At 50.2% G+C, this 25,060-nt stretch overlaps 1 protein-coding gene across 1 annotated transcript in view; it reads right to left on the reverse strand.

Annotated features, from left to right (window-relative positions):
• The window catches only part of EXD3 (exonuclease 3'-5' domain containing 3), a 514,556-nt gene that overhangs the window by 19,277 nt on the left and 470,219 nt on the right, over positions 1-25,060 (reverse strand). The window lies entirely within an intron of this gene.

A 25,060-nucleotide genomic window follows, 5' to 3' on the forward strand; every position in this document is an offset into this window, starting at 1 on the left:
TCCAATGACACTGCATCCCCAGACCAGCGTCAGCCACAGAGCTGAGCTGTGCCCTGCGCCAGGCCTGCAGCAACCTGCTGCCTGTGCCCACTCTGGGTTCTGCCATGGCCTCCACAGCCAGCTGGCTAGATGGAATGTGAATTCTTGACCCTTCTGACAGTGCAGCCCCAGCCCAGGGATTTCAAGGGATCTGTTCAGGCTTCCCCAGATGCCAGCCAGCTCAAAGAGAAGAGTGGGGTGTCTGTGTGGGTCTGGAGGGAGGCACTCTGCCCCAGCTAGTCACTTACAGCTTCTGATCCACTCCTTGGCAAACCCAGTTTAGAGCTTGAACTCTGGGTCAAAGTCTCAAGAGAAAAAATAGCTGCCCAGCTTTATTGTGTAATGCTCCCATAAAGGATAATGGACTGAGCTGCCCATGAAAAGCCCATGATAGGGCTTATTCCTTGAGAGCCCATCATTTAACCTGGCAAATCCAGCAGTGCTCTCTAGGAATCCCCATCCTGCCCCCCAAATACATGAATGCCTTCAACCTTGCAGGGCTAGCCAACTCCAGCCCAGCTCAGCACGGGCAGGACAGACACCTGCTGCTTCGTACCCTGGGGGATAGCTTGCTCAGCTGGGACCTGGAGGCTGCCATAAAGCACCAGAAGCTGAGACTGTCTGTAAATGTCAGCAGGACCCCAAGAGCCTGAGTTACAGCTTTGAAACTCACTCTTTGGCTCTCCCTATTTGCATACATAGGCACAGAACTGAAAAGCTTGCTGAGGTAATGAGCTTGGGGCACTGTTTCCTTGCAAATCACTCCTCTGGGACAGATTTTACTTACCACGAGTAACACACATGGGCCTACATTCTCCAAAATGACTAGTGATTTAGGGGTCCCAATCTGAGACATCTTAAAGGGGCCTGGTTTTCAGAAAGCACTGAGCACTGTGAAAATCTGACCCCTTCATAGTGTGCTGGGGTTGGGCCTCAAGAACTGAACACCACCGTGTCACTCTGCACTCTGCCAAGACTCCTAGCACTGACACTGGAGGAAAAAATATTTCTCTCTTTTCCAGTCGGATGCGACTGCAGGTAAAACTCCTGGCACAAGTGAAGTCAATGCTCAATCTCCCACTGACCTCAATGGGGCCTGGATTTCGCCCTGTCGCATCAGTTTCACTGTTCTCCCTTGTACCGGCATTCCACACAGCAAAAGGGGAGAAAGAAACCATTTAAAACTCAGAACGATGTGACTAATGCCACAAAAATGTACAGAGGGACTCGGGTGTGATTCCCAAAGTGACCTGTAACTCACTAACAATCCCCAAAGGACTAGGCTTCAGGTTGACCAGTCCCTTGAAAGAGCTGCAGCCAAGGCAAGTGATTAGAATGGCGCATGCATTTTAAATGCAGCGAGTTACCTGGTTGGGGTCTGATCCAAAGTCTACTGTAGGAAGTGAGAGTCTCACTGACTTCAAAGGGCTTCGGATCAGGTCTTGAGCACTTTTGATATGTTTCTGGAGCATTAACTCGACGGGGCAGAGAGGTCACAGCCGGGGGCTATGGCTCCCCTTCCCCACAAGTGGGAGAATCAGAGAGGAAAGTGGGACAACTATTGGTTAGAAAAAAATATACAACCACACGCAGGGAGGGATGGGGCAGAGCTGTCCCCAGTCAGGCACTCCAAGAAATGAGGCAATAAACCCCAGCCTGCAAATGACTCAGACTGTAAAAGGCCTCTGCCTTCTGCTCTCTGAAGCTGCACCTCAAGCAAAGCCTGAGACAGTGGGTAAAACGGAAAGCCCCAGAGACCGCCATGCAATCGGGGACGAGAACTCTTCAGAGAACTCACTTTCCACGCACTGTGGCAAATGCTTTGAGTTCTCTGATCAGCCACTTCCTTCCAGCCCTGCACGGCTGTTTTGCAGAGTACAAGGTGCCCTGAATGCAGTAACATCAATTTCCCCCCTCCCCTCCTCAGTGCATGGGTCTTGCCACATGGCTGGATCAGATTAGACTGGTTTGGAATCCAGCAGTGACCAAAACCTTTGTAAAGGAAGGAGAATGCCCCCAGGGTTGCTGGCCCGTTGAACTGTGCTGTACAGGGAGGGCTGGAAGGAAGCCTCCCCTCAGACCTTGCTTATGCCCTTCAGTAGAAAAGCTGATTAGGTTATAATTTTAGGGCCAGATTCTGTGATTCTCCCTGGGTGGGGGAGAGAGGAAGCAGGGAGCTCCCTTGCACACCTGGTCTGTGGCAAAGCTCCCACTGACTAACCCCAAGTGAGTGCACTGGGGAAGTCAGATGCCCCAAAGGGGGTGTGGCTGAGTAAGGATGGCCCCAAGGCCACACCCCTTTCTGCACCAGCTAGTGGCTCAAAAAGGAGTGTGGGAACCACACCTCTGTGCCCTGGAGGCCTGGTACAGGGAGCCTCCCACCCACTGACGGTGTTGGGGGCTCCCCGAACCTCTCCCTACCGTGGCAGTGACTCTAGAGACCATGATAGTGGCCTTGGTTTGCAAAGCTACCCAGGGTATTATCCACTGAACCCAGAGCTGTGGGAAGGGAACAGTGCAGCCCCAGACTGGCTTCACTGGCTCCTTGTGGATAGACCACAGAACAGCCTGACAGGCAAGCGCTCTGCATACTTGAGGCCTTGTGTGGACTCCAATGCACACAACCTGCCAATGCCCTGCAGCTTCCTCTCTTGTCAGCAGGCTCAGACAAGGCCGTCAGGCAGTGGTCACAGGGTCTGAGAGAGCAGCACATGGACGATGCAGGCATAACCTGGGGAGCTGAGGTGATGAAGCAGGAAGAGGAGCTCACTTTGAGGAGCTTGCATGGGTATTAACCTCTTCAGCCATCGGAGGTCTCTGCCCTCCAGCCAGCCAGGTAGTGGACAGCCTTGGTCTCAGCACTGATCTGCGACTCTCAGATTACAACAGTGTTATGAAATGCTGGCTTCCCATTCTGCCTGATCCCCTCTTCTCAGGCAGGGCCTGATCACCCTTCAGTCCCTCCAAGCCAGCCTACAACAGATCACTCTGCCTGGCATGAAGGCAAAGGCCACAGAGGAATGACAGCTCACAGAGCCCAGCGAATCCCGTCTCCTACGCAACAAGGGCAGAGGAGGGCACATCACCAGTGCTTAACCCACTGCTCTAGCTCCTCATTCAACACTTGGTCACAATCTAGGACCTGGTCCTGATCTTTAAGGCCTTCAACGGACTCAGGCCTAGCTACAACCGGAGATGTGAGGGGCCAGGGAAAAACAGAAACTTGGGGGGCAGGGGGACATTTTTCCCCTGTTTTTTTCTGAGGCCTGGTATGGAAGAACTGGAAATTTGGGGACAAATATAAAAGAAACGTATATAAAATATTTTCTCTCAGAATGAACAGTGAAAGAACTTTTAGAGTAATGTTTAAAACAATGTTACTGCTGCCCTTCTAATGCTCTCTAATACTGGTAAGTATCGAAAATGAAGATACTTTAGGAATGTACAGTATTAGAAGTAAAGAAAGTTTAGTTTTGATGAGCAAGTAACTACTGCAGATATTTCAATTTTCCCCAGAATTTTGGGGGGGTTCTGAAAACCCCCAGAAACACACATTTTTTTCCCATGCCTTCAAAATTTTCTGAAACTTTACATCCCTAGTAATAGCACCTCAGAGACTGCTGCTTCATCTGTGACCCAACTGCTCTCCAGGGGGCTCTGCAGATGATAGGTTTGTGGGGCAGGACATTCTCAGGGAAAGGCCCTCAGCTGTGGAGCGTCACACCAATGGAAATCAGACTGGACTCAAACCTGTCTCCACTTACACTCAGTGTAAGACCTCCCTTTTCACACAGCCTGATCCCAACAGCTAGGGTTGGCTTGGCAATGAGGATAGAGAAAGGAGAGAGAATAAGCGAAAGAAGGAAATCTAAGTAATGGCACCTGATTCCGAGAGCGTAGGGGAGAAAAGAGACCTCTGCAGGCTAGTGTCACTAAATATTCAGAGCCTACATACAGTACTTCATTAGCGAGACAGTGAGATAGAAACATGGTGATGATAGACAGACAGACAGACTCAATGGCCTCCTCCCCTCCCAAGTACAGTTCTAAATCAACAATGCCAGGGTCACTTTTTGATGCCACATGATTTGCAAGCTGTCAGCACACATGGAAAGAGGGACCCTGCAATTTGATTCCTCATTTCTTGTTATATGCTCTGTATTAAAACATGAGGCTTCCCAATTGTTCCAGTTCTCAGATGCTGCAGAACAAGCAGCTTTCATTCCTTTCCCAAGCATTCATTTCCCTGAAAACCTGCACAGGCTCGTTGCTTTTGGGGTTGGGTTTTTTTTTTTTTTTTTTTTTGACATTTTCATGGAATGGATCTGGTGCAGTGGATGGTGCCCAAGTGACTCCCCACAGCGGTAGGAACACAAACGGTCAGACGTGACCCAGAGCTCCTGCCACAGTCTGGGAAACACACAGCCCAAGGAGGGAGTTGCAGCTGGTTGGAAAAGGGCAAAAGAGCTTTGCAAAAAATTTAAGGAAACATTTTCAAATTCACCTAAATGATGTAGGATCCTGAGCCCCGTTTTCCAATGTGACCTAAACCCCTCAGATTTTCAGTGGCACTTAGGCTCCAAATGCCCATAGCACTTTTGAAAATGGTGCTTTGGCTCCTAGGTCACTTAGACCCATTTCCTCAAAGGTATTTATACTCCTAACGTCTATGGATTTCACTGGGCCAATCTGGGCCATAGGCACTTTGGAAATGTTACCCTTAATCAATATTTCTATGTCTTTTCTTTCTTGACATTTCAAGAAATGTTGGCCAACTCAGGCACCAGCAAATGCACGGGGAGCGTGAGAGCTGAGCGTGCTCATGATTACCAACAGGAGCAAAATCTAGGTCCAGCTCTGGGCCACATGAGAAATGCCTGCAAGTCTCCCATTCCAAGGAACCATGTCTGCCCACTGAAAACAAACATTCCTCCTTCACTCTCTTTTAAAAAAAGACTCAACCAACGAAAAAGTGACACCGAATGCACTCTTCCGAAACACCAGGAAATCAGGGGGGAACCTGGTTGGGAGAACCAGAATTCTCAGAGAAGCCAGGTCTGCACTGTGAAGAATCACGAGGGAGGAGTCACTTCTGATTTCCCGAGGAACAAAATATAAGGCAGAGTTAAATTATAACTTCAGGAGGTTATCGGATCTGATCTTCTCAGGGTTTAACTGTCTTGAGTAAACACAGACCTTAAATCTCATGATTGTCTCACTTTTCATTTGCGTGCCACTCCTGCATTTTAACTGCATCTCTTCAAGGTGTAACCATGCTAGGGCTTAGACAGAAACTCAGAAATGCTTCTGCACAACTTGCAGGTGAGGTTGAGATGGGACCAATGTACTGAAATGCCCTGGAAAATGTTTGAGAAAAACAGGTGCATTTTTTGACCACAGGGAAGAGACTGTTTCTCTTTTCATTGAACATGAGCTCCGTCTGCACGGCAGCTGGGAATTGACGTGGACTCCCATCAGTATTTCCCATCTCTGAGGCCAGCTGAAATGCTGATTTCCAAGTTCTTGATAACAGAAGCTCTGGGCTGACTGAAGGTCAGTTAGGGTTTACTGTCTGAAGCTCAGCTCCTGCACTGTGCAGGATCAGGGCTTATGATAATCTCCAGAGTCTCCAAGAGCAGAGACCTACTGCAGCTTCTTTCCTGAGAAGTTCAGGAGCCCCTCAAACCAGTTCACTCCCCTCTACCCTCCTTATTGCTCTGACACTCCTGGGTATGACACTGGGGTCCGTTTACACATAATGGAGACCTGTTCTCCCACTCATGGGTTTGAGGCGGGTCCTCTCCTAATTCTCATGAATTTTATTGTGAGTTAGGCCCATCACTGGCTCCTCCCTGCCGTGGGTGAGCAGACCCCTTTGTGGGGAGGTTCTACAGCCTTCTCACGTATGCATCTCCTGCCTTTGCACACTCCACTTGCACGGAAGACTGCTGGGGCAAGGCCTCTTTTGGTCGACGCTGCCCCCTACAGGCTAGGAAATTTTCTCCTGGGCAAGATTTGCATGTGATGCTGAACAGAGCTACAAAGGCTGCTGCTCTGGAAGGCACCTGTGACCTACCTAAGGTCCTTGTATGTCTCACAAGCCGCCTTGGGACATCTGGCATGGAAGATGCCTTATAAATTGTATTGGATTGCAACACAGCAGACAAAGGTGAATTGGCCGCATTTATTGCATTCCCTTCCTTGTCACACAAGCAGCTCAGGAAGCTTGTGCCAAAGTCTGCATGAGGCAGCCTCCCTCACTATACAGCTCCCAGCTCCATCCAGAAGGAAAAAGCACCTTGTTTGATTTGTTCAGAAGGGATTACAAGGTGACTGAGCCAGATCTGTGCCTGGGAGAGCAAACAGTCAGGCTGTTGGGTGTGTTTTCCATCAATCAGTATCATTCTTCCAGAACACGGAGTGTCGCAAGTGCACACAGCACTGTATAAACACAGATAAGGAAACGTTCCCTGCCCCGAAGAGCTGACAGTTTAAATAAGACAAGCAAACCTCAGCCATTCCACAGGTGAAGAACTCAGGGGAGGGTGGTGTAGGTCTAGAAAAAAGGAGATGAGGTGCTCAGAAAGGAGGAGAGAAAAAGGTTCTTGGCAGATGAGTGAGAGAGAGTCTTGCAGGAGTATGGGGCAGTGTGATGGTAGCCATGGACCTGAGGGTGGAAAGAGGAGACAAAGGAGGAGGAAGGGGACAGGACTGGGAAGAGGCCAGATCTCCTGGCTCCCAGCCCAGTGCATTGTCTACTTGTTCATCCCAGCACTTGCTGGTCCCTATTGTTAATAGTCTCAATAAGAGGCCAAGGGCTGGATGGGCCATGGAGGTGTAACCTTCCTCTGGCCTCAAGAAGTGATCAGACCTGAAACACATTGGTGGGAGGAGGAGGCTGACGTTCCTGTTGTGGGGATATGCACAGACCGGCCATCTCCAGAATACAAAATCACATTAGCAATGATTTCGGCTGTTCAAAATGAAATCTCTCCTCGCTGTTTGGCAGAGTGCTCCAGTGGACGGGGCACAGGACTAGGACTCCTGGGTTCTATCCCCAGCATGGCCACAGATCAACTGGGTGACCTGGTGGCCTATAGGGGGAATAAGGTTTATCTCCTAGTCCTAGACCCTCTCTTGCTATAAGGCTATCCTCCCTCTTGCGACACCCCCACCGCCTGAGCCTTTAATGCCATGACCAACAAAGCCATCACCAGGCTCCAGCTCCCAAAGGAGTGGGGCGGGCACAGCAGACAGATAACCACTTAGTGGCAAAGGCAATTAGTCATCATAAAAATTTCAATGAAAATGGGTTTAATATCCCCCCCTAAATATGGTGGAACCCATCGAACGGTGCGGGCAACCCCCCGTCAGGAACGCTACCAGAGCTCACCAGCCATCTCCTGTAAAGGGGCGAGACGAGCCTGCTGGGGTGGGAGGGGCAGACAGCTGCACTGGCAATGTTCTCCCAGAGCAGCCTTCTCAGCCTGAGCTCTGCTAATGGGGAGGTTTAAAGGGGTACTGGTGGGGCAGGAATGAGCCTCTCAATGGGAAAAGGACTGACTTCCCCCTCCTTGCATACGTCTATTTTCCCTGGACCTGTTGTGCTAGGTTAGAAAAAAAAACAGGGCACAGAAAAGGTGGTGCAGATATAATTAAAGCCAAAATTCATGGGAACATTCTTTAGCCCTTAATGATGATGACACAGCTAACACGAGACCTGCAGTTCCGATGGGAAAATATTCAGAGGGGTTGAGACAGCTAAGGCGGAATACAACTGCCTGGTCACATGACTCCCCTCAGCCAATGGGACTGGGAAGGGGTTGCATTTGAACAGGGGCAGGCGAGCAGTTCATCAGGTAGCAAAGTGAGAGACAATGTCTCCTTTGGAGCAGCAGCAAGAGGGCATCAATCAGAGCTGCCTGAGCGTGACAGCGATGGGCCGGAGCTCAGCCTGGAGAGCTGCTTGGCTTCCCGGCGCACGACACCTGCTAGAGCTTGCAGCTGCTTCAGGAGGGTGTCAGCACTGCCTCTGCAACAGCCGCACACAGCGATGAGCTGACCTGCTGACTCCAAACCCCTGGCACATGCCCAGCGAATGGGCAGGAGCAGAGCAGCCAATGGCTCACCTCTTCCTCCATGCAAAACAGCTCAGGTGAAGTTAATGTCACATAAACACAAGCTCCTATAGAGCAGGGAGGCGCCCCAGCCCTGTCCTGGGTGGTGTCAGGGCTAGGGCGAGGGCGCTCAGTCTCTGGGGGGCTCTCTACTCAGATGGCTGGCAGCTACTGTTAACGGGATGTTGCTCCACGGGCCGAGGGCAGACGGCAGGGGATACCCTGTGGCGATTGCCAGCTGGGGCTGGCTTCACTTTGCTGACCTGGAGGTGAAAAGCTCTGCCCCAAACCCCGCACGTCTCCAGAAACACAGGGCTCCGGGTCTGGGACACGTGAGTAGGGCAGAGAAGTGCCTAGAGAGAGAGGACTGGCACCAAGCATGGGCAGAGAAATGCAGGTCGCCGCAGAGCCTTTATTCCAGGTGAGCACACAGCAGAGGAGGAGCCCTCCCTTTCTCACGCTAGGGCAGCCCTTGCCAGCTCATGCTTAGTCACCGGCAAATCCCAGGCTAGCTTCGTTCTGCCCCCTGTGAAATGGATCTTGGCTGCGCCCCTGCTGAGGCAATCCCAGACCTCGGGAGCCGTGGCAGGTGTGTGTTCCCACGGCAGCCCTGCTTCCAGCTGCCAATTGCTAGGCACAAAGGCTGGGCAGAGTGCACGGCGCTAGTCCCATCGGGCACAGGAATCAGGCATCTCATGCATGGCCTGTCTGCCTGACAAGGGCTAGGTCAGAAGCCAGGAAAGCCAAGTTTCCTGGCTTGGAAGGTGATTTTGGGGGAATGAATAATTTCCCAGCGCATTAAAAAGAGGAAAAATAGGGGTGACTGACAGCCTTCCCTTCTGCCCCACCACAGCCTTTCAGCCTCCTCCTGTAGAAACTCCCCTTTTTTCAACCAAACCTGCTTCTCCTGACCGGCTTGCTCCATGATGTCAAAACTCAGTGTTTACGACACTGAGGTGCTGGTGAATGTGATGTCACCAACGCTGGATTGTGACCCCACGGAGTGAGTCATGCAGGAGGAACGGCTGTTTCTACCCAGCTATCTTACAGACTCAGTGAGGATCTGGCCGTGTCACGTGGTTAGTGTCTTTGCCTAGGCTGGCTGGAACATGTCAGAGGTCCTTTAAGACCTCTGACCATGGCCACTGCTGTGAGCTCCCTGAAATCTGTTAGGACAGGGATCAAGTTGCAAGCATGCCCAGTGCAAACTAGACATCTCCAGAAGTCTGAGCAGACTCAGACAGAGCTGAATGCTGGGACTGCCCTGTTTAGTGCATACTGAATATGACACAGTTCAAAGGAATTAATGAGCCAAACTGAGCCAGGGGAAACACCCCTGATGGTCAGATTTTCTCTGTATCTATTGGACAGGGAAGAGAATGCAGGTGAGAACGCCTTTGGAATGGCAGGACCAATTGGGGAGCTGGTTTGGTACCGGCTCTTCTGGATCCTGTCTGTGCAGAACGATACCTACCTTCTCTCTCCCACCTGGTGGGGAATTGACCCACAGGTTATTTCAGATAGGGAAGGTGGTGCAAACCACAGATGACATTCTTCCCTTCCCAGAGCTAAATGTCTGAGCAAGTGACAGTTGAAACCTCAAAGAGCACCAAGCTTTGGAGGCTCTGAGCTGGAATCCTGACCGTGTCCTTGATCTCTCCAGCTCCTCTCAGACTCACAAGGGAACAGCTCTTCTCTCTGGGCTTCCATCCCAGCTCCCAGGGGCCAGGGTGAGCTTGGCTGAGGTTCTGGGGGTTGGTTGGTTCATATTTAGGTCAAGGTTCTGGTGGTTCATATTTTAACAAAACCATTTTTGCTCAGCCCTTTATCTGCCCACCCTTTGTAGTCCTAGGAGGCCCATCAACCTGGTATTCAGACAGTTACCTCCTGTTAATAGATCCAGAACAATATTAGCCTTTTTTGTAACTGCATCACATTGTTGACTCTCATTGAACACATGATTCACTATAATAACCCCCCAGATGTTTTTCAGCAGTATTGCTACCTACCAAGTTATTCAGCTGTAATAATGTCCAAAAGAAAATCCACCTCTCTTTGGCCCCATAACTGCAGAGGTTGTTTCATTATTTTTGTAGTTAAATGGAACAATGTGAACCTCATGCTGCCTATTTAAGCCATTATATGGACTGTGAGGTTTTTTTTTTTTTAATATGGAGATATACCTATCTCATAGAAGTGGAAGGGACCTTCACAGCAGGACCAAGTACTGTCCCTGACAAATTTTTGCCCCAGATCCCTAATTGGCCCTCTCAAGGATTGAACTCACAACCCTGCGTTTAGCAGGCCAATGCTCCAACCACTGAGCTGTCCCTCCCCTGCTGAATGTGAGAACCTGGTTTGGCTGGATCTACACTGGTGAAGTGTCACCTCCTTGCTCCCCTGGGACTTTCTGGCTTGGAAAACCCTCGGTAAGTCAAAAGAAATTGTAAATGTCAAATAAGTTTCCAAGTGCAATGAGTTAACTCCTAGTAGCACCTGATGTCAGCGCAACACAACAGGCATCTTTTACTTAGCATATCTCTGTTCCTACTCACCTCCCAATCTCTTCCATTCCTTTCCTTCCCCATCATCACTATATGGCTGAGATAGATTTCATCTGGTGGAGTGATCTGGAGAAAGGGCCACTCCCTGATGAATGCAGATTGCAGGTCTCATTTCAGCTGTTACAATCAATGGGCCTGCCATTAAACACAGGGCCCTGGGCATCCAAAGCTTAATTCAATTGTGCATCCAGATTAGAAAATTCACCAGAATGGAAATGAAATGGACCTGAAAAGCTTGGCTAAGCTTCCTCATTCTAATGGCTCACCAGAGCAAACTGTCGTCCACTACCAGAGGCAATACAGGGGGAAGAACAAGGGTTTCTCTTGAGAGTTTGGTACTTCTGCTCCTGCCCAAAAGCAGGAAGTGCAGAGACATGGGGAAAAATTAAGTCAAAAAAGGGGTAACAAGATTTTACACATTTCAAATAAAGGTTTGCGTTTTGGTTTGGTCTCAGTTTGGGCTGAAGGTTTGTGCCTGGTTTTATTTGATCTGTATTGGTTTGCCCAGCCCCTGTGTGTGTGCGAGTGTGTTTGTTTATTAGTGTCGGTGTATGAAAGTGTGTGTGTGTGTGTACCATTGTATATATTTATATTTTCCATTACTCTTTCCCCAAGTTTTCAGCTCCTCCTTGTGACATACACAGTTCAGACAATCCCATCTCGTTCTCAGAAGCTCACTGGGCCTGATTCTTGCTGCCACCATGCACCTTGTGGTGTCATTTACACCGGTGTTAATGACGTTTGCAAGTGCAGAGGAGGGAGAGTCAGCCAGTGGACAGCCATTCCTTCCCTTGGAGAGAATGGCCATCACTCAGACACGGATTCAGAGAACAACACATTTCTGAGCATCCTGAGGGGTTTCTATTTTCCTTTTGCTCTAGGCAACTTTTATCTTGAGCTACTGACATCCTGGTAGCCAGGAATTCTATGGCTGATGTCAACTTGTGGCACTCAGGCAAGATTTAATACCATCCCAGTGTAGGCAGTGGTGGGGCAGTGAAGAGATGGCACGCTCTTTGCTCTTGTTTTCTCTTGTTGCTTTTAAAATGATCTTACATCTTTCCATCCCCTATCCCCTGAAGGATCCTAACGTGCTCTACACCTACAGTCTACATCTGACTGATCAGAGGTCACACGCAAGGCTCTGCTAGCTCACCACAGAAAAGCAGCAAAGATTTGACAGCACACAACAGCTCAAGTGAACCATTGAGGACAAACACTGATGAGCATTGTATCCTGTTTATGTGACAGGGTGGCCTGTGAGAGCAAGGGCCAGGATTCAGTGACCCAGGAGGTCCCTTAGTCCTAAATTAAATCTGCAGGGGGAATTTAGGGAGGCAGAATGTGATGTCCCAAGCTGGAATTTGGCCAGGACTAACATCCCTATTTGTTCAAGGAACGATGGTATTGTTATGACCGTAAGAGGCAGGTCCCTGCCTGTCACTGGGGAAATGGGAGAGGCAAGGGAAATGGAGGTTGTGTTGGGGCAGTGGTACACTATTTACTGATTCATCAGCATCACTTCCCCCATTGGCAACCAGGCGTTCCTTAGAGGTCTCTCATGCAAGTACTGAGCTAACCCAACCCGCTCAGCTGGTAAATTTTGTGGGATCACAGCCCATGACAATCCAGCGTTCCCACTGCTTTCTCTGCTCCCTCTTCACTATTAGTCATAGGTTTCTGGAAAGTTTCTCATGCATAAGAAAGTGCTTCAACTTATATCAGCCAAATACTCCTATTGTGAGTGACCCACTCCAGCTACCGTGAAATACAGAGTTGAAACATGATGTTTCTATTCCCCTTGGAGGTAAAAGGTGTGGGAAATCAAACATATAAGGAATGTCTTTAATTAGTCTCATTTGCATAGCAGTGGGAGAGGCTCACTGATTGCTAAAAGGGCCTCATTTGTTTGGGAGCACGAAACAAGAACCACAGTGCATTCAAATGGAGCAGATTAGCAGAGGTTCTGTGATGACAAGATTGGGAGATACAGCTGGAGGGAGGTCATCCATGGGTCAGAGTAAAACTGGCCAGAATTGAAGGCAAGACATGTTGGGTGACTTTATAAGGTACCATCTCCAGTTGCATTTTATTTTCAGCACTCTGAGGAATTGCCCCTTTGAAGGCATCTCCTCCTGTTTTATACTGGCATTTTTTTTTACGGCTGCCCATATCAAGAGGTTAATATCAAGAGGCCTGATCCTGTGAGGTGCTGAGCATATTCTGGGACCTACAACTCCCCGAGGTGCTCAGACACCCTGGGGATGGACATGTGTAAGAACCTAGATGGAACAGAACAGAAATGACGTCAATGGGAGTTCAGAGCTTTGGGCACCCCCCCAAAAGGTGCTCAGCACCTTGCAAGATCAGGGTCTATAGTGGTTGCTGCCCAAGTCAGCTGTACCCTGAGAATCCAGTAGCCAAGGCAGCTGTTTCACACATTTACAAAGTTGTTGGTACCTACCAATAAGATATCAATTCCGGCATACATTGGTTATTCTAGGTCTATCTGAGTGTGCTACAGGAGAACTCAGAGCAGCTACTTGGATCCCCCAGTCAGTTAGCACAGGCCACGCCATTGTCATTCGTGAGCTTTATTTTGGGAGGTTTAGAAATACATGAAGGAACTTTGCTTTCAATGACCATAGTGATGTTCCAGTGCTCAGAGGGTGTGGGAAATACAGTGGACCTGGGGAATGGTACTGAGTTCTTTGAGGAATGCAAAGCTCTTTGCATGCTCTGGATACGTGACACCCACAATATTGTCCCTAGCTTGTCACGTTCAGACACTTGCTGAGCATGCACACAGCCTGGGATACATGCTGTCATGGGGTAGCCCTGCCTGGCACACCCTCCTGCCGTGGGCTGCAGCATGACAGGCACACCTGCTTCACTTCCCCCCCTCAGGCTTTCTTGTCTCATTACTACCCCTCCTTGCGGCTGGTTTATTACAACAGCACAGTCCAAATAGTCCATAACGAAAGTCCCAACCCTGCAGTCCATTCCTCACCCCAGGCAGACAGTCACTTAAAACTCCAGACATCTCATCGCTTAATGCGCCTTGGCCGCACCTGGACTCGCTGTCAGTCCTCCCCTACCCTGGTACCAGTACAGCCACCCCAGCCCTTTCAACTGAAGTGCAACCTCGCTCTTCTCAGTGTGAGCCCCAAAGCCTCTCTGCTGGGAGCATCCCTTGCCCTCTCGCTGTCTCCCTGGGTCCAGCTCTCTGACTCCTGGAGATGGCAGTGGGCAAGCTCCCCCTGCCTGCAGCCCTCTTTAGCCCTTGGCACCAGCTCTCCAGCTTACAGCCAGCAGGCAAGGCCCTCTGCTGCTGCTTCTGCCTTAGCACTCTCTGGCTTGGGGATGTCAGCCAGCAAACCCCTCTTGCTGCCTGCCTGCCTTCAGCCTTCCTCCAGGAACCACCTTCTGCTTCCTTCCAGGACTCCTCCAGTTCCCTGGTCTCTGGCAGCTTTCACCTGTCCTTCCTGGCTGAACCAGTCTCCTCTGATGCACTGGAACCTCCCCCTGGCCTCTATTTCACCAAGTCTCTCCTCTACCAGGTTTTGTCTTCACCGATCCTTCGTAGACCCAAGGTGCTGCCACACCCTCTTAACTGGCTAGCTGGGAGCACTGCTCTGTCACAGGAGAGCTGGACCTACTGTATTTCATTTACTGGGGCCAGCCACACTGTGACACACACCCAATTCCTCAGTGTGCACCATGTACACACAACAGCATGCACACGCCACACATACCCATTCCCAGCATGCACCTGCCGCATGCATCCCCCGTGTGCAGCACATTCATGGGTTCACGGCCTATGCCACCCATCCCCAGACCCACAGAACACCCCAACCGAGCACATCCCCAGGGTGCAACCGACACTCATCTACAGCCTGTGAAGCATGATACACTCGCGGCATGCACTGGACACCCTGATCCACAACATCCCCAGCATGTGCACCCCCCCGCCCCCAACGATGCTACACTGCAATCCTTGGATGATCCAACATCCCACTGAGCTCAGAACAGAATGTATCGCTGATCCTGGCACACAGGGCTTTGTGTGACATGCCTGGCACATCCAGCAATGAAGCATTTAACCCTCCAGAACCAGAACCATGGCAATGGCATGCAGTACATTTCCATTTCTATGTATATATACGCTGTCCCGCAAACCATGCACACAGCCATGCAGCTCACTGACCACTGGGCCCCCCTCATTCTACTGCCTTCATATTGCATTGCCTTAGGGATATACAACAGAACTTCCTGGGCTTGAGTCTCACTGACATGAAGGGTTTCATGTCAATGAGACTCTGTCCCTATCTTGCACTAAAACCACACGCAGAATTTAATTTCCAGGGGAAAACACAGATCTCAAACTGCATGTCTTTATTTTTCTGTTATTCTCCTTCTGCACACCAATAAGCAGCCAAACTTGCATCCGTCTTGACATCTTGCCAGCTAAAGTTTGGTCCAGATCAGAACATATGCAGAACAGCTGTGGTCTAAACCCTTTTAGAAAGCTGGGTCTGCAGAAGCCCTAACAAAACCGTAACCACAACAGCAGAGCCCAGCAAACGCTGCAGTGGGAGTACTGTTTGTACAGCACCTAGCACAGTGGGGTTCTGGTCCATGATAGCTGGGGCTTCTATGGGGCTATGGGAACACAAATAATAAAGGAAGAAAGAGTGTTGCCTAGCATCACCCAAGCTTTAGTTTAGAGAGTACCATGCCCCATTTAGCTGTGGATGGTTCATCACTGTGAGGCAACCAGGAGGGTGGGTGAGGGGCTGGTCTCAGCCAGACTGTAGGAACATCTCGCTCTGTACTTGGTTCGAGAAAAAGAAATCAGCACATTTCCATTCTCATTCCTGCTGCACCTGGTTGCACCCTGCCCATGCACATAACATGCCTTGCACCAGCTCAGCACATCGCATTCATGCCTGGCTGAGAACAACTTTGTGATGCCATACAACTCCCAGAACAGGATGGACCTTTCCTGTGTGTGTGAATGTGCAATGTGACACCATCAAAGGCTGGAAATGTGAAACACACAAGTCTGTTCCTGACCATTCACGTGACTGACAGCAGCAGGACCACCTTCAAAAAGTGAGCTGGTTTACTTGCCAGTACAGCCTGGCAGAAGAAGGGTTAACATTCCTGGGCTCTGTCTCAGTAATGTATCTAATTACTATTATTCTTAATCATGCTGAGTTTTATCTAGCTAGCTATACCTCTATGTCTGAATACAGGGATCTGTTCTATTTGGACTGAAGATGTCCAGGCCTGGTGAATTTGGATTTGTTTGGTTTCTTCTTTTTAATACGTTTTAGCTAAAATTGACCCAGATGCTTTAGAGTTATTCATGTGTGACAAAAATCAGGGTTCTGCCCCTCAGCTCCAACTGGAAACGTTCTGTTCAGAAAACTAAAACACAACCTAAGCTCTAGTGAAGACCATTGAAGTTGGCTTGTTCTGCAGATCTCACTGAGACCAAAAGTTCAAGAATGCTGCGTACTGGGGGCACCATGACGGAAATTCTGACCACAAAAATTATGCGTCCTGGGAAGCTGCAAAACTCTGGGTGTCTTACTTCTTAAAAAAAAGAAACCCTAGTTTTATTAATACTAACAGTAATAATTAATATAAATACTATTATATATTTATTTATATAACAATACTACTGCAAAGTTCAGGTCATGAAATCAAGCTTTGAAATATCGGGTAATTCTAAAAATGAAGACTGAATGATCACCCTTAACTCTGCCCTCTAAAGTATGCATGGACGTCGAATGATGGCCTCTCCTTTCACACTGTATCTTATTAATCAAATAACGCAAAACATGATACAAACAAAACTGGAATTTCCATACAGCATGCACATTTCTGATTACCACATAACACAGACTCTGCGTCTAACAGTCCCAAAAGCCAGCCCCCTCTGTCGGCAAAAGCCTTCAGAGCAGGAGCAGTGGAATTTCCCTAAAAGTGGGTGGGCCACCAGAGCCTAAATCATGGCCCCGCCCCAGCATTGCCCCTTCCCCCCGAGGCCCTGCCCTCATGTTGCCCCATCTCCCCGAGCTCCTGCCCTCATTCCACCCCTTCCCCCAAAGCCCCGCCCTCACACTGCCCCTTCCCCCAAAGCCCTGCCCTCAAACCGCCCCTTCCCCTAAAGCCCCGCCCCCACACCGCCCCATCTTCCTGAGACCCTGCCCTCACATCGCCCCATCTCCCTGAGGCCCTGCCTTCACACCGTCCCTTCCCCCAAAGCCCCGCCCTCACACCTCCCCTTCCCCCAAAGGCCCGCCCTCACACCGCCCCGCCCTCACACTGCCCCTTCCCCTAAAGCCCCGCTCCCACACCGCCCCATCTTCTGGAGACCCTGCCCTCACACTGCCCCATCTCCCCAAGGCCCTGCCTTCACACCGTCCCTTCCCCCAAAGCCCCGCCCTCACACCTCCCCTTCCCCCAAAGGCCCGCCCTCACACCGCCCCGCCCTCACACTGCCCCTTCCCCTAAAGCCCCGCTCCCACACCGCCCCATCTTCTGGAGACCCTGCCCTCACACTGCCCCATCTCCCCAAGGCCCTGCCTTCACACCGTCCCTTCCCCCAAGGCCCCGCCCCCACGCCGCCTCTTCCTCCCAAGCCCTGTTTGCCCCACCCCCAGTGCTGTGGATGTGACTGAGGCAGGCCAGAAGGGCCCGGCTCCCTTTCAACCTGACTCATTACAGCCGCGTCTCCACTGGTGCAGTGACCTGTCTGGAAGGGGCAGCAGTGTGTTGGGGGGCACAAGCAGGCACTAGGGAGTGGGAGGGGAGGGATCATGTTTCAGCTGTTGTTTTAAGCTGGGAACACAAGCTCCTGTATGGTGCAATATGGAGTCCCAAGGGGACACTCTGCCCCGCACATCTGAGTTGGATCCCAGCTGATCTCTGCCTGCTGCTGTGTGTTTGCTCCAAGCTCACCTTTCCACATCAGCCAGCATGCCGATGGCAGCTGCTGCCAAGGAGCTTGCTTCCTAGGCATCGCTAAGTTGGGCGTGTCCCCCTCCCGTTGTCATTTCTGGTGTGACATTAGGGGCTGAGTCCCAGATCAGACTGGGTGGGTTTCACACCCACTTTACACTGTGTGAATGACTGTGCACGGTGCAGGGCAATGGGGAATCAGGCAGCAAACAAGGAGCAAATTGAAGATCCTTCCAGACAAGGAAGAAGAGCCTACAACAATACACAAGCCAGGCTTTGGATTAGGCAGGGTACATCAGCGCTGGACTTCTAACAGCCAGAACCTGCTATTTCTGTCCCTCTGTACCCTCAGTCAGAAGTATCTACGGCTTGGCTCTGGCATGCCCCCACCAATGCTCAGACCCCTTCACTACAACACAGGGATGGCCCGAAGCATGAGCCACTGTATTCCAACAGTGGAGTCTATGGCCACCCTCATCTTTGACAGGAGCCAGAGAGAGCAAGACATGCTGGGACTTACAGTCTCCATAGGCTGTAGCCAAGATGAGGACAGCTGCTAGGCAAATGAAGTGCAGCCCACTGGATCCTAGCAAGCGGTTAAGATGGCTCCTGGCTATGCAAAGTTTAGGCAGCCCCCTGCGTCCTGAACACAGTAACATAAAGCCTAAAGCAGCGGTTCTCAGACTTTTGTATTGGTGACCCCTTTCACACAGCAAGCCTCTGAGTGCAACCCCCTTATGAATTAAAAACTCTCTTTTTTTATATTATAAATGCTGGAGTTTGGGGTGGAGGCTGACAGCTCGCGACCCCCCATGTAATAACCTTGTGACCTCCTGAGGAGTCCCGACCCCCATTTTGAGAACCCCTGGCCTAAAGACTCAAACTGCAGGAGCTTACTCAGCTCTTCTGGGCAGGGACTGTCTTTTTGTTCTGCGTTTGTGCCAGACCTGTCCTGGGGCTCCTATAAATACTGCTCCTACCACTAAGAAAGAGAAGGCAAACAAGGAACCCAACATTTATTATTGTTATGACTCTCTCAATTTTAAAGCCAATCTCTTGATCTTTAAGGCTTGCAGTTTAGTGGCCCTGTAACCATTCGTCTTCAGGTCTTGTGGGATGGATGGCATCAGGGCAGAGCATGGCACCTCACCCGCCCCAAGTGCTAGGATCCTTAGGTGTGTTTCAGATGCTGCTTTTTCTAGTGAGACTTAAAACAGAAGCTGCAGTAGAAAATGGGAATTACAAAAAAAAAAAAAAAAAAGCGTGAGAAAGGAAATGTGAGCCAGGCCCGAAGCGATGTAACCAATCCAGCAGAAACAATAGCCCGGGAAGAAAAACCAGTTCCTACACACAAGGTGGAATAGGCAGGCAGAGGGAGGGGGAAGGGCACGGAAAGGCAAACCCAGTGCACTTTCAAGCACTGCAAAACAACAAGGCGATTATTAGCCTGAGAGCTGCTAAGGGCAACGCTCCCCCCTTCCCTGGGGGCCCATGTGAAATCAAGATGGATAGCATGGCAAATGTGCCTTCCCAGACAGCAGGCTGCGGGGCGCCCCTGGCCACTTCCCAAACTGGCTACGCAGCTGGGGTGCCAGGATTTCGGGTGTCTGAGGGCAGATCTCCACAGCAGAAAACACCCTGCGCAGGGAGGTCAGCTGTGGTAGATGTTCAGGCTCAGGAGCCTGGACTCCAAACCGCGCCCAGATGGCTACGCTGCTCTTTGTAGCCCTGCAGCGCGCTCAAGTCAATTGAGCAAGTCAGACTTGGTGCAGAGGGTTTTCTTTCACTGTGTAGACGTCCCCTAAGCCACTTGTCATGGGAGCCTGACCGGAAACAGCTGCTACTTGCGGGCAAGACACTGACATCCCAAAAGTCCCTGCCTGCCCGTCACTATGATGGGAGGTCTGGCGGAGTGACACAATAGCTGCCTTCTAGGTCCCACCACGGGGCCAGATTGTCAAAAGGGCTCCCATTGAGGAACCTAACTAAGGGATCCGAGTTTCAAAGGGCTCTTGGGGGGAGTGTGTGCGCATGTACGCGGGTGTGCATGCACGTGCCCGTGTGAGCGTGTGTACATGCACGTATGTGCGCTTGTATGTGTGTGTGTATGTGCCAGTGTGTGCACGAGTGTGTGCATGCATGTGTACATGTGTATGTATGTGTGCATGGGCATGCATGTTTAAATGCGCTTGGGGGTGCACATGTATAAGTGTGCATGGGTGTGCATGTGTATATGTTCTGGTGGGTGCGTGTGTGTGTGTGTGTGCACATGTCGGGCATTGAACCCTGGGGAAAAGGTAGCCCTGATTTAGGAGCCTAAATGGGAGCTGGCCTCCTTTAAGCATCTGGCCCCATCTCGGGATGTATTTCTATCAAAGCAGATTGTCTGCTACTAACTCCTAATGCACAGGTTTTGGGTCCACCAGGAACCTTGCTTTGGGAGATACAAGGATGGTCCTTTGGGGAGATGGAAAGGGACACGCTGAACATCACTGAATTCTGGTGGATGGGGGGTTGGACTGGACAGAGGGTAGGAACGTCTTCTCATCAGCATGTTTCAGAAATCATCATCAATAAATGACACAGGTAATCTGTCCACCTGTCTCTCCATGGCACATAAGCCAATAGGGTCTTGCTGGGACACAAGCCAGCAGAGTATAAACTGTTAGCCAGGTCAGTTAATGGGGTTATCTACTTGGTCTGTTTTTTCTTCAAGGGCCAATAAGGATACAAACTATTGCTGCCTATTGACCTATACTCAGGCCAGCCAGCCAATCATCTCCACAGATTGGCTCCAAGTTGCTAATGTTCTCAGACACCTCCTTGAGGAGCGCCCATGGCATGTGGCGAGTGCAGCGTGAAGGCCTAGCAAGCTAGGCTGTAACAAATGCCTCACAGTGGCAAACTAACTACTCCTGCCCAAGGGGGCCTCGATATTTATCCAGTAGTGCTGCCCAAACTTTGCCCAGCCCGGGAGTGCACTGGCAACTTTCCAGAGCCTGATGGCTGCAACGGAGCCAACTGCAGGGGCCTGCATCTGACACAATGGGTGATGGGTCTCCAAGGAAGGAGGAGGAATCTGTCACAGGACTAAAGCCCAGATTCCCTCTCTGTTGTGAGATCAACCACCAACCTGAGAAGATTGACAAGACTATTGGCCACCAGAACTGCTGGAGGGGAACGCTGATGGCGGGGCTAATGGAACGTCTGGCTCTAGTGATGCCATCTATATTCCTAGAGGACTGATTGTGTCCTGAAATGCCTCAACCTCCTCTTCAGGTCCAGGCTACTGGTTATTACACCAGGATTCCTACTGCTCCTTGTCAATAAATGGGAGCAGCGTGAAGTGCCTTCCTCCCTGGCACTGTCTCATCAGCACTCGCCAGATACTCATACAGCAAGCGGATGCTGTTTGGCCATGTCTGTGCTAGGAACACTTCCCCACCGATACCATCCCCAGTTCAGCTCTGAGGTCCACAATGCAAGGGGATAGCTGGCTGCCAGAGGTAACAGGTGCGCTCTACATGCCCGAGAAAGTCACATCGATGGAGCCCCTAGTTCCCAAAGTCCTGGCTGGCTGACTCGGCCTGGGATGCTCTCCACTAGGCAGTGTGCACCACAGCTTGCTCCCTCAGGTTTATCCAGTCTTGAGGAGGAGCCAGGAGCAAGCATCTGCCCCTCCACCACGCAGTTTCTGCAGCAGCTCAGCACTGGCCTGGACCTCACCCTGAGATTCCGAGTCAGCTGTTCTCATCACTAACCCTGAGCACAGAGAGGAGAGGGGAATCGAACAAGAGTCACTGGGCGAGCTCAGAACAGCCCCCTGAGCTAACCACTAGACACATGGCTTCTGCCTTTCAGTCCGGAGTGAAGTCAAATGCCATTGACTCACACACTCGATGGTATCTCAGTAACCAGAAGGGGCAGAGACTTTTGTTTTTAGAAGAGAAGCTTAGACTGTAGAAAACAACACAATATGCAAAAAATCTGCAGGGACTTTTCTTACCCTGTTGATTTCAATTGCCCTGGCCATTAGTACACAGCCTGCATGAATGTTTCTTCCTTGGTTCGAACGCAGAGCCCATGGCCATGGGATCTGAGCATCATTCCAGGATCCTCTCAGTTAGGTACGAACAATTCATGGGTAGTCAAATCAATGTGGGGACAATGAAATGACATCATGTTTCCATAGACTGTGCTGAGTTTGTCCTTCAGGTCAGTGAGCCGATATAAACAGCACGGGAAGGCACAGTCCTAGCCCTTCCTTCTGGCTATTACAGGCCAAGCAAGAGTTCAGCACCACACAAAAATCCTTCTGCCTCACAAACTGGGACAGTATGCAGGGCTGTAGCCTGTCGGCCCCAGGATATTAAAGAGACAAGATGGATGAGGCAATATCTTTTATTGCACCAACTTCTGTTACCTCACCCACCTTGTCTCTCTAAACGAGGGCAGAAATAGTCAGCTAACCCTGCAGCGGCCAGCTCCAAAACCTAGCCAGGAGGCAGAGCTCTCTGCACAAAGCAGGATTTGCTTCTTGTTCCACGTGCACTTCTCCGGTTTTTGCTGAGGCTCAGAAGAGAGTGAGGATGTAGCTCTGTTCCAAGCAGATTTTTCTGCTTTGACACGCTGTGAGCCCTCAGAACACTGCAGCTGGATTGCTGCTTCCCATCATGCTGAGTTGGCTTTCCAGGAGGCAGAGCTCTCTCGCTCCCAGAGACCAACAAAGGGGGCCCTGGAGTCTCAAAATACCTGTCTGAATGCAACAGAAGACGGCTGTCCAGGGTGTGTGTGGGGGGGTGTTTTTAAATAATTGGAATCAGCATCTTGATAGCCCAGGGTGACCAGATGTCCCGATTTTATAGGGACAGTCCTGATTTTTGGGTCTTTTTCTTATATAGGCTCCTATTACCACCCACCCCCGTCCTGATTTTTCACATTTGCTGTCTGGTCACCCTATGATAGCCTGAAGATCTCATGGTTACTCCTGTAACCTGTCAATCTTAGCACTTATTGATAACTCACAGTTGGCTTGGAATCTTGGCCTCACAGTGATCGGCTGCTGTGTGACGGCAGCTTGTCCGAGACACACGCAGATACGTGACCTGGGTACCTGACATCCAAATTCAGCCCTTCAGCTAATAAAGGAATAAAGATCCAAGGGCGGGGATCCCAAATTTGCAACACTGTGGGCTCCACTGGCAGCTTTCCAGTAGCCTGAGGGTGGCATGTATGTTGCACACTCACATACATGTGGTCTACCCCAGAAATAAACCCAAATGGCCATTCCATGTGATGGGGGTAGCTGTGCCTGTATAGGGCGGAGTACGGGATCCATGTCACCCTGCTCTGCAGGGCGCTCCTTCTCCACATGGCACTTTGGACTCGTAGCTCCACAACAAGTATGATACCTTGGCTCTCTAAAGACAGAGGCGGAGTGAAGGGGTTGCAGATGCATTCCGGGCTTGCAGGTTGCACTCTCGGCAGCCCAGCAAAAGTAGACTAAAAGGCCATCAAGAAAACACTGGGGTCTGGGAACAATTCACAGAGAAGCCTCACAACAGAGTTTTCCTCTGTGTCAATGGCATGGGGAGTCCAAGCTTCTTGGTCAGTGACTCCAGGTCAGCTCTGCTCAGCTCATGGTTTTTCTATTTGCTGCTCCACCAAACTGAGCCTGGGTGGGCTCTTTCCGGCTCACACATCCTCAACAATAAAGCATCTCCAATTGGAGCGTTGTGCTCAGTGAGCTGGAACTGGACCCACTTCCCTCTCCCAAAACCATGCTGTTGTCTCTGCAGCACTACTGCAGCAAGGAAAGCCAGCAGATACAGCTCTGATTCAGACAAGGAGCCAACTGTGAGAAGATGCCATTGTATGCAATCACATTTCAGAGTAGAACAGTTGCTGTCTACTCTAATACTGAGTGCTTCCCATTTACTGACCCTTGTATCGCATTTTGGAATCTCCATTTCGAAAGCCTCATTTACTTACAGTGATCAAATGCTCCCAGTTTCCGTAAGATAGTGTTGGCTAAAGAGTGCCATTCAGGCCAAATAGCCAACCTCAACTTGCATGCAAAGGTGTGCATTAAGACCCACAGAGACTACAGCTCCAAGCATGCAATTCTCCTCCTTAATCAAAGTAACCAGAACTTTTGGATCAGAGGAGTACACTTCACGATGGGATTTCCCTGCAAGGTATGTTTTGAGTGACACACTTGCAAAAGGGCTGCTCTTATTGTATACCTGACCTCAGCCCCTTGTGCTACAGAGCTTTGTGTGATATTGTGATCAGCTCCACATTGGTTGCAAGCTAATCTTTTCTCTGCCATTTGTTTCCCCATATGTTCTATCTTTGTGCCTTGGGATGCATTTTCAATTAGATGCACTTCAGTGCTTTCACTGCTTGCTGATGCTTTCACTTAAGCAGATTTCCCAAGCTCTCCAAATATCCACTCTTCTTTTCAAAGCCAGGTCCTATTTCTCATAATAAACCTTGTTATCAGTTATGCCACAACAAAATTAGTTCTCCCATCAGCCCTTCTGTGAACTGTTCAAACTCACACAACTTCGCTTTATTCCATAGGGTGTAACATACTGGCCAATCTTCTCACCTAGCACCTGGTTTCTGGTGAAGAAAACGTGCCTTTTCCACATGCCGTCCTTGTATGGGTCACAGGACCTTCGCCTCCGCCTGGCAGTCTGCTATCCTTCCTGCCCTTGTGGACGTGCTATCGCTCTCCAGTGCCTCTGGACCTACTATACGCAGCACTGAGGAGAATTTCACCCTCCCAGAGTTGCCAACACACACTATTTTATCAGAAGCTGTGAATGGGTGGATGGATCACTTGATGATTCCCTGTTCTGTTCATTCCCTCTGGGGCACCTGGCATTGGCCACAGTTGGAAGACAGGATACTGGGCTAGATGGACCTTTGGTCTTACCCAGTATGGCCGTTCTTATGGTCTTATGAGTCTCCTGACTTTTGGCATTTGCTCCTGGAGTTAAATGATTACCCAAGAATCTCAGTTTTAATTAGAAAAAAATTGTAGCTTCCTTGGTTGTGGAGTAAAGCTCAGAAACATGAGGCCTGAAGGCTCAAAACCCAGAAGGCAAATGAGCAGAACCCAATGTAGGATTTTTTTAAAATCTTGTGTTTTTTGTGAGCCTGATGTGATCTGTGAACTCGTGGAGTTGGCAATACTGGATTTCTCTTTGATGCCACTCTGGCTGGGCTGCAGCCACCTGCTCCCATTCTCTGCCAGGTTCCCTTCCAGACAGGGATTCGGCTGGCTTCCTTTGCTCTGCTTTGCTCAGAGATGTCATTTACAGGTGACACCATGTAATACTGGTGCGACACACAGGAATG

The sequence above is a fragment of the Emys orbicularis genome, chromosome 18 (assembly GCF_028017835.1).
Source record: "Emys orbicularis isolate rEmyOrb1 chromosome 18, rEmyOrb1.hap1, whole genome shotgun sequence".
NCBI classification, from domain to species: Eukaryota; Metazoa; Chordata; order Testudines; family Emydidae; genus Emys; species Emys orbicularis.